Source organism: Myxocyprinus asiaticus, chromosome 35 (genome assembly GCF_019703515.2).
Source record: "Myxocyprinus asiaticus isolate MX2 ecotype Aquarium Trade chromosome 35, UBuf_Myxa_2, whole genome shotgun sequence".
Taxonomy (NCBI): domain Eukaryota; kingdom Metazoa; phylum Chordata; class Actinopteri; order Cypriniformes; family Catostomidae; genus Myxocyprinus; species Myxocyprinus asiaticus.
The window spans coordinates 37,224,516-37,236,533 of record NC_059378.1 but is presented as its reverse complement, the minus strand read 5'-3'; positions in this window follow the sequence as shown (position 1 = coordinate 37,236,533).

Here is a 12,018-nt window from a genome sequence, read left to right as displayed (position 1 = left end):
TACAGAGGTAGTTCACTCTCCGTCTCTGTAGCAGATGTAACCCGATCCTTCCGACGGGTGAATATCAGTAAAGCCGCGGGTCCAGACGGCATTCCGGGCCACGTCATCAGAGTGTGCGCGAACAAACCGGCTGGTGTTTTTACGGACATTTTCAACCTTTCCCTCTCCTTGTCTGTGGTCTCCACATGCTTTAAAATGTCCACCATTGTGCCTGTACCAAAGCAATCCAAAATCACTTGCTTAAATGACTGGCGTCCTGTTGCTTTGACCCCCATTATCAGCAAATGCTTTGAGAGACTAATCAGAGATTACATCTGCTCTGTGCTGCCTCCATCACTGGACCCATTGCAGTTTGCTTACCGCAACAACCGCTCCACTGATGATGCCATTGCATCTAAAATACACACTGCTCTTTCCCACCTGGAAAAAAGGAACACATATGTGAGAATGCTGATTGTAGACTACAGCTCAGCATTCAACATCATAGTGCCCTCCAAGCTTTATGTGAAACTCCAGGCTCTGGGCTTAAACAGCTCGCTGTGCAGCTGGATCCTAGACTTCCTGTCAAGCAGATGCCAGGTGGTTAGAATGGGCTGCAACATCTCCTCATCACTGACCCTCAACACTGGAGCCCCACGGGGCTGTGTTCTCAGCCTACTCCTGTATTCCCTGTACACACATGACTGTGTGGCAACACACAGCTCCAATGCCATCATTAAGTTTGCTGATGATACGACAGTGGTAGGTCTGATCACTGACAATGATGAAACAGCCTACAGAGAGGAGGTGCACACTCTGACTCACTGGTGTCAGGAGCACAACCTCTCCCTCAACATCAGCAAGACAAAGGAGCTTGTGGTGGACTTCAGGAGAAAAGACAGAGAACACAGTCCCATCACAATGAATGGAGCACCGGTGGAGAGAGTCAGCAGCTTCAAGTTCCTCGGTGTCCACATCACTGAGGAACTCACATGGTCTGTCCACACTGAGGCCGTTGTGAAGAAGGCTCATCAGCACCTCTTCTTCCTGAGACGGCTGAGGAAGTTTGGAATAAACCGCCACATCCTCACATGGTTCTACACCAGCACTGTAGAGAGCATCCTGACTGGCTGCATCTCCGCCTGGTACGGCAATAGCACCACCCACAACCGCAAAGCCCTCAAAGGGTGGTGCGAACTGCCAGACACATCATCAGAGGTGAGCTTCCCTCCTTCCAGGACATATATACCAGGCGGTGTGTGAAAAAAGCTCAGAGGATCATTAGAGACTCCAGCCACCCAAGCCATGGGCTGCTCTCACTGCTACCATCAGGCAGGCGGTATCGTAGCATCAGGACCCGCAGGACCAGCCGACTTCATGACAGTTTCTTCCCTCAAGCAATCAGACTTCTGAACTCTTGATCTCTCACGATCAATATACATCAGCACTGCACTTTATTAATCTTACTATCTCACACTGGACTGTAATAAATTATATTCTCTCTTAACAACACACTGGCAACTGACTATCAACTGACAGCCTGAATGTCAATACAGTACAATACAACCTACTGTATATTTTATATATACTATATATACTATTTTTATTGTATAATGTGTATTCTATATTGTGTGTATGTGTATTCTATATTGTGTGTATTGTGTACTGTACAATATACTATATTGTGTGTATTGTATACTGTAAATTGTATATTATTATATGTATATTGTGATGTGTGTAATTATGTGTATATTAGATATGTAATTTGTGATGTGTAAATCTGTTTATTGTAAATTGGTATATGTCTCATCACTGTCATGTTGCTCGGAACTGCACCCAAGACTTTCACCCATTATTGCACTTGTGTATATAGTTGTGTGACAATAAAAGTGATTTGATTTTGACTCTGAAGAGAAGCTCCTCTTACTGTAAGTACTGCACAATGGGCCATTGCTTGTCATTTTTGTGTGTGCTGTTATGCATTCATGTAGCTGTGTGCAGAAATCCCACAATTTTCCTCAACCGATTTGCAGGACAGAACACGAGTCAGCTTACTGCAAACTGGGCTATGTTAGAGCTAGAGGAGGTGGAGGAAATGAAATGGAGTATAGATTAGACTACAATAGGACAGAATAGAATAGAACAAGTAGCTTTATATAGTATACAAAAATATATATTTATTGATGTCTCTCACTGAATTGAAAGGAAACATTATTGCTTTCCATGGTAACACTACAATAAGATAAGTTTTAATTACAGTATTTACCCTTTTTTACCCATTTAGCCTCAGAGGCCACCACAACTTCCGGTGCTACACCGGAAACGATCTTTGCCTACCGTTTCAATGAGTGCTGTCATCATGACTTTTTACACTCTCTGTTTGCAAGATCTTCCATGGATATGAACGATGTCAATCGTATTGTGAGGCTGGCATCTGAATTTAAAGCTTCTGGAACTCATCATTTCATAGGCCCATATCACCACCTAGAATCACCTAAGTAGTTCACCAGATAGGACTGAGTACATATTAATACAATCATATAAGATGCAAACATACAATTCACCCCATCACGTATAGCCACTATAAAATACATCAACACATATTTGATGAAAATACAGTTGAAGTCAGAAGTTTACATACACCCTAGCCAAATACATTTAAACTCCGTTTTTCACAATTCCTGACATTTAATCATAGAAAACATTCCCCGTCTTAGGTCAGTTAGGATCACTACTTTATTTTAAGAATGTGAAATGTCAGAATAGTAGCACACTCTAAAAAGTAACTCAGGGGACCTGTTTCCACAACTTAATTAAATGCATGGTTGCAAGATAAAAATTCAAATGTTTTGATTTAATTAAACCTTTTAAGTTGCCAACATTATTTTGATGAGTTGTGTTGACATAATAATGTTGCTAATTACATCAACTTAATATTGTGTGTAATTTAAACTGAAATTTCTGCGTTAATTGAATTAAATCGAAATTTAAGTTGTAGTAACTTAAAGAAACTGGCTTGATAACTTATTTTTTCTCCACCTTGAGTGCAGGATTTCAAGTCCCCTCCCCCACCCACTTAACCTGGACAAATTCAGACAGTTAAGACTGTTAGAGGACCTGTAGGCTGAACAGATATGATACAAAGGACATTTAAGATAAGTTAACACTTTCAACAACAAGATAACAATTTGAAGGTGAGTATCATTTCATTTACAAATAAATTCTACTAAAGCAATGAATTTGGGCATATTCTCAATTTTGATATGACCGGAGGTTAGGCTACACATGCTAATACAGTTGGTGGAATATGTTGTACTACTGCACGTAACTAACGCTAGTCATATTTAGCAGTGTAATCTGACCATCTGCCCTTTAGTTTAGCATAGCAGTGGATAAGAATGATAAAGTTTTATTTGACAAATCTGCTCAGCTAGAGAGGGCTTTTCATTTGTGCCATAGGAAGGAGGAAAAGCATGATTCAACTTTTCCTTATTCGTGTACCCATCAACTATATTGTGTAATCTAATTTCATGCACTGACACATTTTTAAAAATCTTTTGTCATTCACATAGCCTTCTAGTTCCATTGTAGGCAATTTGCTGTTTGACCAAAATTAGCAGCCTTTGGACTGTTGATAGTTCTGTGAGAGGGATAAAAGTGGAGGCAGAGTGTTTCTTTTTTGTCTGTATTGCTTATTACATCCATTGTTGGTTTTTTGCCTATAAAACCTGCAGAAAGAGATGTTAGGTATGATATTTGCATTGTTAATGATTCTGGATTTTGGTTTCTATTGTTATAAAACTTAAATTTTGTATTTTTCCTGGTCTTAAAGGCTGCATTACATTTTTCTTAAGATTTCAAGATGTGAAAATTATCGTTATTGTGAATCTGTCAGTATCACCCAGACGTACGTGTATCGACTTGACACTAAGACTTTCCATCAACAGTTGATGCAAATATACTATGACTTTCTAGGCCGATTAGTGTTAAGCAAAAATGGGCTGGGGGTGCAAAATATGTAAATTTGCAAAAGCAGGGTTGCCAGGTTACACCATGGTATATGGACAACCACTGCCATGCCTGTACCAAGATTGTTTTTGTTCCTTCAAAACATGGGGTAGCTTTAGATCACATCTATCAAGAAATCACTCTAAGGAAACTCAGGAAAGAGTCAGATCTGCAGAAAGTCTCTCTTTCACTTGCTAGTGTTGCAATGCCTGTGCAAGCTCCACAGAAAGAGAGTTTTTTTTTTTTAACACCTTGGTCGACATTTGAAAAAACTCGAGACTGTTATCTGTGTTTTTAAGAACTGCAATTTCAGCACTAATATTTATGCAACATTTGCCTCCCACATAAGCCGAAAGCATACTCCTCACTCATTGCAAGACTTCAAAGAAGCCCTATTAAAGAGGTTTGCAAATTCTTTAAACACAGATGATTACACGGATGTGGATGTTCAGGATGGGGAGCTGTCTATAACTGATGATGGTCGAGATGATAATTATGTGAGAGATCTACCAAACCTCATTGAAAAAAATGTGGCTTTGTTGTTTCTAAAACTGGAGAGCACTTAATGTATCTATCCGGTGTATTGATGAGGTTGTTGAAGAGTTAAATTTTATCTCTTGTTCATCATCATGTCCCATCATCAAAGACATTTTACAGTCCTGTTTGAGGAAGCACAATTGTGAGATTGATGAGTCTGTTGTCTCACACATGGTGACAGAGCTTTGTGATGCCAATCCCTTTATCTCCACCCTGAGTAGTGGCAGCCCACTTTCTTCTGCCTACAAGAGAAGGGCTTATTATAAGGAGCAGTTTGCTGTGGTGGAACTGGTGGAGTATGTACTCAGTAGGGAAGAAGATAGAAGCTTCCAGTATGTCCCCATTCTGAAGTCATTGCTTCAGGTTTTGAGCCGGAAAGAGATCCGGGATTTGATCTTGCATGACGGAGGAGTTCAAAGTAATGGTGAAACTCAGTACAGGGCATTTTCTGATGGCATTTATTATAAAACAAATGCTGTTTTCTAAAGAAGATCCTACCATTGCTATTATTCTCTATGTTGATGACTTTGAGATATGCAATCCTCTGGGAACATCAAGGCAAAAACACAAAGTCACAGCTGTGTTCTGGGTGTTAGCTGATGTTTCTGCACTGCTCATATCTTCACTGACCTCCATCTTCTTAGCAATTCTCTGCTGGGCTGATGATGTGAAAAGATGTGGTTACAGTACTGTTCTGGAACCACTGCTCAAGGATCTTATGAGCTTGGAAGAGGAGGGCTTGTATGTCCCAGCATTATGCAAAAGAGTCAAAGGAACAGTGTTTAGTGTTGTGGCAGATAATCTTGGGGCACATTTATTGGGGGATTTGTTGAAAGCTTCTCCAGTTCTTATGTCTGCAGATTTTGTCTGGGTGAGCAATCAGATTTTCAGGTGGAAGAAGTGAGAATGGGCATTTCAACTCAGAACTAAAGAACAATATGAAATGCATATCCAGACTGTGCAGGAGAATACTGCTTTGACTCATGTCTGTGGAGTCAAGAGGAGTTGTGCACTTACAGAGAATCTGAAGTATTTCAGTGTTTTGTCAGGTTACCCACCTGATGTGTTGCACGATCTGTTTGAGGGTGTAGCCCCTGAGAATTGGCTCTCTGTCTTCAAATGTTTATCAAGAGTAAATACTTCGGTCTGATGCTGATACTACAAGACTGATGCTCCACAGCAGGTCCCTCTGAATTTTGCAGCAAAGAAAAGTGTTGGAGCGAACGCCCATGAAAACTGATCATTGCTGCGATTCCTGCCCCTCATAATTGGATCAAAAATCCCTGAAGGTGAACCAGCATGGGAAGTACTTCTAGTGCTCAAAGACATAGTTGAGATTGTTGTAAGTCATGTTCACACAGAGGAGACTATTTTCTACCTAGACAGTAAGATCTCTGAACACAGACACAGGTTTCTCCAGGTTTTCCCAGAGGAAAAACGAATCCCCAAACATCATTACCTGGAACATTATCCGCTGATGATCAGGGCCTATGGTCCACTAGTGTTACTGTGGACTATGCAGTTTGAAGCCAAACACAGCTTTTTCAAGTGTATTGTCAGGCACACACACATCTTTCGAAATATTCTGCTGTCACTTTCCATGAAGCATCAGCTGGTGATTGCATATAACCAGCATGATCCCAGTGTTGTGAACCCTGTCTCACAGGCCACACAACTGTCTAGTGTAGATGTTACTGTGCTAAGAGAAGATAAATTCCCTGGTGAGACACGTATTCAAATAGCCAACAAAGTGTGTTACAGTGGCACAAAGTATGCAACTGGAATGATTTTGGCTAATGGCTCGACAGGTGGTCTGACATATTTTGGAGAGTTGATCCAAATAGTTGTTGTAAAGGCCACTCTTGTATTCATTGTGAAATGCTTGAGTGCTTGGTCAGTTGAGCATCTCAGGAGCTATGTCTTTGAGAAAACATGCACTGTGAAAGTGCTAGAGTCTGCAGAGCTGTCCGACATGTTCCCTTTAACACCTTACGTTTGGTGGAAAAAGCATTGTAACCTTGAAACGCTACATTTATGTTACATAGATTGCCAACAAAACCTTGATTTGTCAAATTCGTTTTAGGCCAATCAGCCTAAAGTTACGTTAAGATGTACATACAAGACACAAATACAGTGCAGCAACAGAGTCTGTTATTATGGTTGAGCCCTCAATTACTGGTTATGTGGCCTTGATCTTTTCATTTAAAAGAATAAATAAACAAAAAAATATTAAAAATAGTTTGGTGTGTTGGTCTGACTCTGTGCAAAGCCTGTACAACTCTGGGGGAAACACTGTATTGTATTTTTACTGACTTTTGTAGTTATTTTGTGTATTACAGATTGATTAATGTTGCAACCAGCACATGTCCGAGTGATACTTTCAGACCATGATGTCCAGACACTGACATTACCATCTGGAATCCCTGGAGCATTTGGAGAACTTAATTCAATTGTTCGAGATACATTTTGGATTTTAGGGGATTTCTGTTTGCATTACAAGGATGCTGATTTTGGTAATGACTTTTTCTCCTTGCTTTCGACAACTGACATCACAGATATGGACAGAGAGCCTAGCCCAACGATCAAAGGGTTGGCCCTCGGACTTTGCAATTCCCTGTTTCTCTTCCAGTACAGAGATTCTGCTTCAGTCAGTTAATGAAAAATGCAATCTTTCTGGGACTTTTTTTTTGTACCAAAGATCTTATCTCACTATTTCCAGACATTCTTAGAAGTTTAGCTGAGGTCATTTTTCAGTACACTGCTTATCCATCAAGTGCACAACTAAGTCAAGTAGCAGAGGCCCAGATCAAAAAACATCCCTGCCTCAAAGAACCAGGATATTTCAATGGATGTTATGGATGGATCCAGCGACTCAAATATAAAATGAACAACTTCAGATCCAAACTTCGATGTATCGGCTGTCCAAAAATTGAGGTGAACTCACTCAAGAGGAAACCAGCACATGAGCAGGCTCCTGCTAAAAATGTTAAAAAGCCTAAAAATGCCTAAAAATTAAATTACCTACCTCCTCATCCTCAAGGTGAAACCAGTGGAAGTTTGGAGAAAGAGAAAGTGGACCTCTTAGGTGAAGTGACGAAAAGGAATAGTTGCCAGGTGGTTGCTGAGAAAATGGCCAATACATTCTCTCTTCGTAGGCAAGAAATCATTTATGAGGCCCCAGCTATCAGGGAATTCATGGAGCGCTGGCCTGCATTATTTGATGCAACACAGGTAAGTTTTTTAAATTTATTTATTTATTTTTATCTTAGATTTTAAATTTAAAGCCATGATAATGATTGTTTAGAAAGCCAAGTGATTACATTTTTGATTTATTTCCCCTTCTTCAGGCAGCCATTGGCTACACTTTCAGAACTTTATTAAAATCAGCTTGAAGTAACTTAAACATGAACTAGATAAAACTGACATGATGCATGATCTTTGTGAAGCCATACATCTGCTTGTAAAAACTGTTACAGTTTGTTTTAGCAGGGTACTTAACTGGCCCATCTTATTGACTGGTCTTTGGTTCTATGTGACCTCTATGGAGAGTGACATCGCTTGGAACCAAACAGACAATAATAGTGGGTCATTTCAGTGCCCTGCTTTTTTTTTTTAACCACTGTATGTCAGAATTCACAGAGATTTAGGAGTTGTTCCTCTTTAATTAACGTGTTATAGTTTAAATTAATGCAGTATAGCTAATTGTCTACAAGATTTAATTCTTCCATTTGTGTGGTCTGCAGATAAATGAAGAATTCAAGAGAATAACCATTGTAAGCCTTGAATCTACGTTTATGGCCAAACTTGACCATTGCACCCCGAAACTGATGGATGGATGGATGGATGGATGGGGGGGAGCTTCAGGAGTGAGAATCAGGCAGATCAAGGACACGCTTCTTGAGGTATGGTAATTATTTAGACTTATGTTTGAAATGCAAGTTGTTGGCAGTCACCCATTCAGTTTATATTCATTTAGATACTTTCTCTTGATCCTTTTTTTTCTTTTTTCTTAAAAAGCACAATACAATTGAAGTATGCAGAGAAGTAGCCATCCTCTGCCTTGTCGTGTACCTTGGAGAGAAGGAAGAGGACCTTTTCAAGGAGCTTTCTGTAAGTAATTCAACATCTTGAAAATAAAATTAAATCCACACTGGGTACAGTGTAAACACACAGGGCAGAAACCTACTCCTGCACTGCTCCCTGTCAATTCAATGTAAGTTCAATAAGTTGTGTGATAAAAGAAAAATAGACATGTGTTATATTACCATTATCCTGTTTTATGATACAATCATTTTTGATTGTTGCTTATTGATGCAACCTATTTAGGCCATTTGAGTAAATGGGTGCATGTATATGTGTGTGTGTGTGTGTAAGGGTTAAAATAAAATAAATAATGGCTCCGTTGATCAACTGAATTCAGTAAGAGTGACAGTCTAAAAAGTCAGCAGTATTTATCCAATTCATTATCTCTAACACACTAACCTATCTTTTCATTTGTTTTACAAGGACACAGAAGAGTTTGAGGCAGGTCTTGATAGGCAAGTGATGAAAACTGCCATCATCGGTGACCGGTCCACCCCAGGATCTGACTACAAGATGGCAATCATCGTGGTCGAGGGAACCAAAATCCTGGTGGGAAAGGATATCCCAAGGTGCTGTGCTTTGATGATGGGCATAATATATGCTCTAAATCTGAGCTATCGCAAGGAACTTAAACATACTTTTGAAGTGTTTCAGAAGCTGTTCCTTGAACTTGATGGACTGAAAGCCAATGCAAAAGTAATGAGTCTCAAAAACAGTATTTTCTGAATATTCCAATTGTTTCAGAGCACTATCAGATTTTATACAGATTATGTTGTTTTGTATTTTGACGTCCACTGAAGAGGCTACAAAACTGGTAGTGTAACAAAAGAGGGAACACAAGACAAAATTTTAGATTTTTTTTTTCTGTGAAGTTGCTTTGGATATGCTGTATATGCAACAAAACTTGTCTTTACAGTTGACAAAACAAAGGTGATGTTTAAAGAAATACATATTTTTGCCCACAGAGGGACTGCAACAGGGTAAGATACAGAGAATTTTGTGTTTTGGAAATAAATGTTGTGGGCTTATTATGTAATAACATATGCAGCTTAGGTATAGCAACTTTAGGAAAGTTCCATCATACTTTACTTGACTTTGGCTGTTATCTCCATGAAGACTCAGGTTTTGAGGGAGTCACATTTGTTTAAGATGTATTTAGATGTTTCAAAATCTGTTGTACTACCCTTAGAACTGGCATTTAATCCTCAAAGAGGTGTACTGATGAATGAGCAAGCATTATGTGTTCAAATGTTTCATACCGTTTCAAAAACTGACTGTCTGCTGCAAAAACACGTTCGTTACGGTTTTTGTAAAACTGATCTAGAAGTTTATTGTGTAAAAAAAAAAAAAAAAGCTGCAGGACCATGAGAAGATTATTGGCCATTGAAAGTTAATATTTAATGAGCATTTGCTTGTAGTTTTACAAAATGTTTACAGATGTTTTACAAAATTATTTTAAAACTGCAGTTAATATTTTACAGATTTTACATGTTTGGCACTGTGATGTATTGTGATGGCATAATTGAGTATGCTTACTAAATTTCCCAAGGCAATATGGCAAATTGTTTTTTCTTTTTTTTTTTTTTCAAGAGTTTAATATTGTGTGTTTAAATACACAACTGCAGTTCAAAATAAAAAAAGTTAATTGTCTAACAATATTGTTGTTGAATGAATTAATTTCTTAAAAGCTACTAAATGAACAAAAATATGAAAAAGCTCAAAACTACTGAATAAAATCTAACTGGAGCAACTTATGGTTGTCAACTTGTGTTCATAATGATAGTAATTAAGTACATAACACTTACATTTCTTTTAAATAATGTGAAAAAACTAGTTGGAACAACTTAATTTTTATGAGTAATCAACTTATTTTTATGGTACCAATTATTAAGTAGATGTTAATTTAAAATACCTTTGATTGTTGAGGAAAAGGTAATTCCTCTAACTCAATGTAGTTCATTGGTTGAACGTAATTCATTAGAAGTTGTCATAACAAAAAAGATTGATGCAAACTGTTGCGTTAATTTTTTTTTGTTGTTGTTGAGCCTAAACATTTGTTTTTAGAGTGTAGAGATAATGATTTATTTCAGCTTTTATTTCTTTCATCACTTTCCCAGTGGGTCAGAAAGTTTACAGACACTATTAGTATTTGGTAGCATTGCCTTTATATTGTTTGACTTGGGTCAAACGTTTTGGGTATTCTTCCACAAGCTTCTCACAATAAGTTGCTGGAATTTTGGCTCATTCCTCCAGACAGAACTGGTGAAACTGAGTCATGTTTGTAGGCCTCCTTGCTCGCATATGCTTTTTCAGTTCTGCCAACAAATTTTCTAGCAGATTGAGGTCAGGGCTTTGTGATTGCCACTCCAATACCTTGACTCTGTTGACCTTAAGCCATTTTGTCACAACTTTGGAGGTATGCTTGGGGTCATTGTCCATTTGGAAGACCCATTTGCGACCGAGCTTTAACTTCCTGGCTGATGTCTTGAGATGTTGCTTCAAAATATCCACATCATTTTCCTTCCTCATGATGCCATCTATTTTGTGAAGTGCACCAGTCCCTCCTGCAGCAAAGCACCCCCATAACATTATGCTGCAACCCCCATGCTTCACAGTTGGGATGGTGTACTTCTGCTTGCAAGCCTCACCCTTTTTCCTCCAAACATAATGATGGTCATTTTGGCCAAACAGTTCAATTTTTGTTTCATCAGACTAAGAGGAAACAGATACTAGATACTTGTCTACCTGTTTCCTCCATCATCTTTCCAAGGTCCTTTGCTGTTGTTCTGGGATTGATTTGCACTTTTCGCACCAAACTACGTTCATCTCTAGGAGACAGAATGCATCTCCTTCCTGAGAGGTATGATGGCTGCGTGGTCCCATGGTGTTTATACTTGCATACTATTGTTTGTACAGATGAACGTGGTACCTTCAGGCATTTGGAAATTGCTCCCAAGGATGAACCAGATTTGATAAAGTCCACAATTTTTTCTTTTCTGAGGTCTTGGCTGATTTCTTTTGATTTCCCATGATGTCAAGCAAAGAGGCACAGAGTTTGAAGGTAGGCCTCCAATTGACTCCAGTTAGCCCATTAGCCTATCTGAAGCTAATTGGCTAAAGGCTTGACATCATTTTCTGGAATTTTCTAAGTTGCTTAAAGGCACAGTTAACTTGTATGTAAAGTGTATGTAAACTTCTGACCCACTGGAATTGTGATAGTCAATTAAAAGTGAAACAATCTGTCTGTAAACAATTGTTGGAAAAATTACTCATGTCATGCACAAAGTAGATGTCCTAAACGACTTGCCAAAACTATAGTTTGCTCATATAAAATCTGTGGAGTGGTTAAAAAATTAGGTTTAATGACTTCAACTTAAGTGTATGTAATCTTCTGACTTCAACTGTAAATGG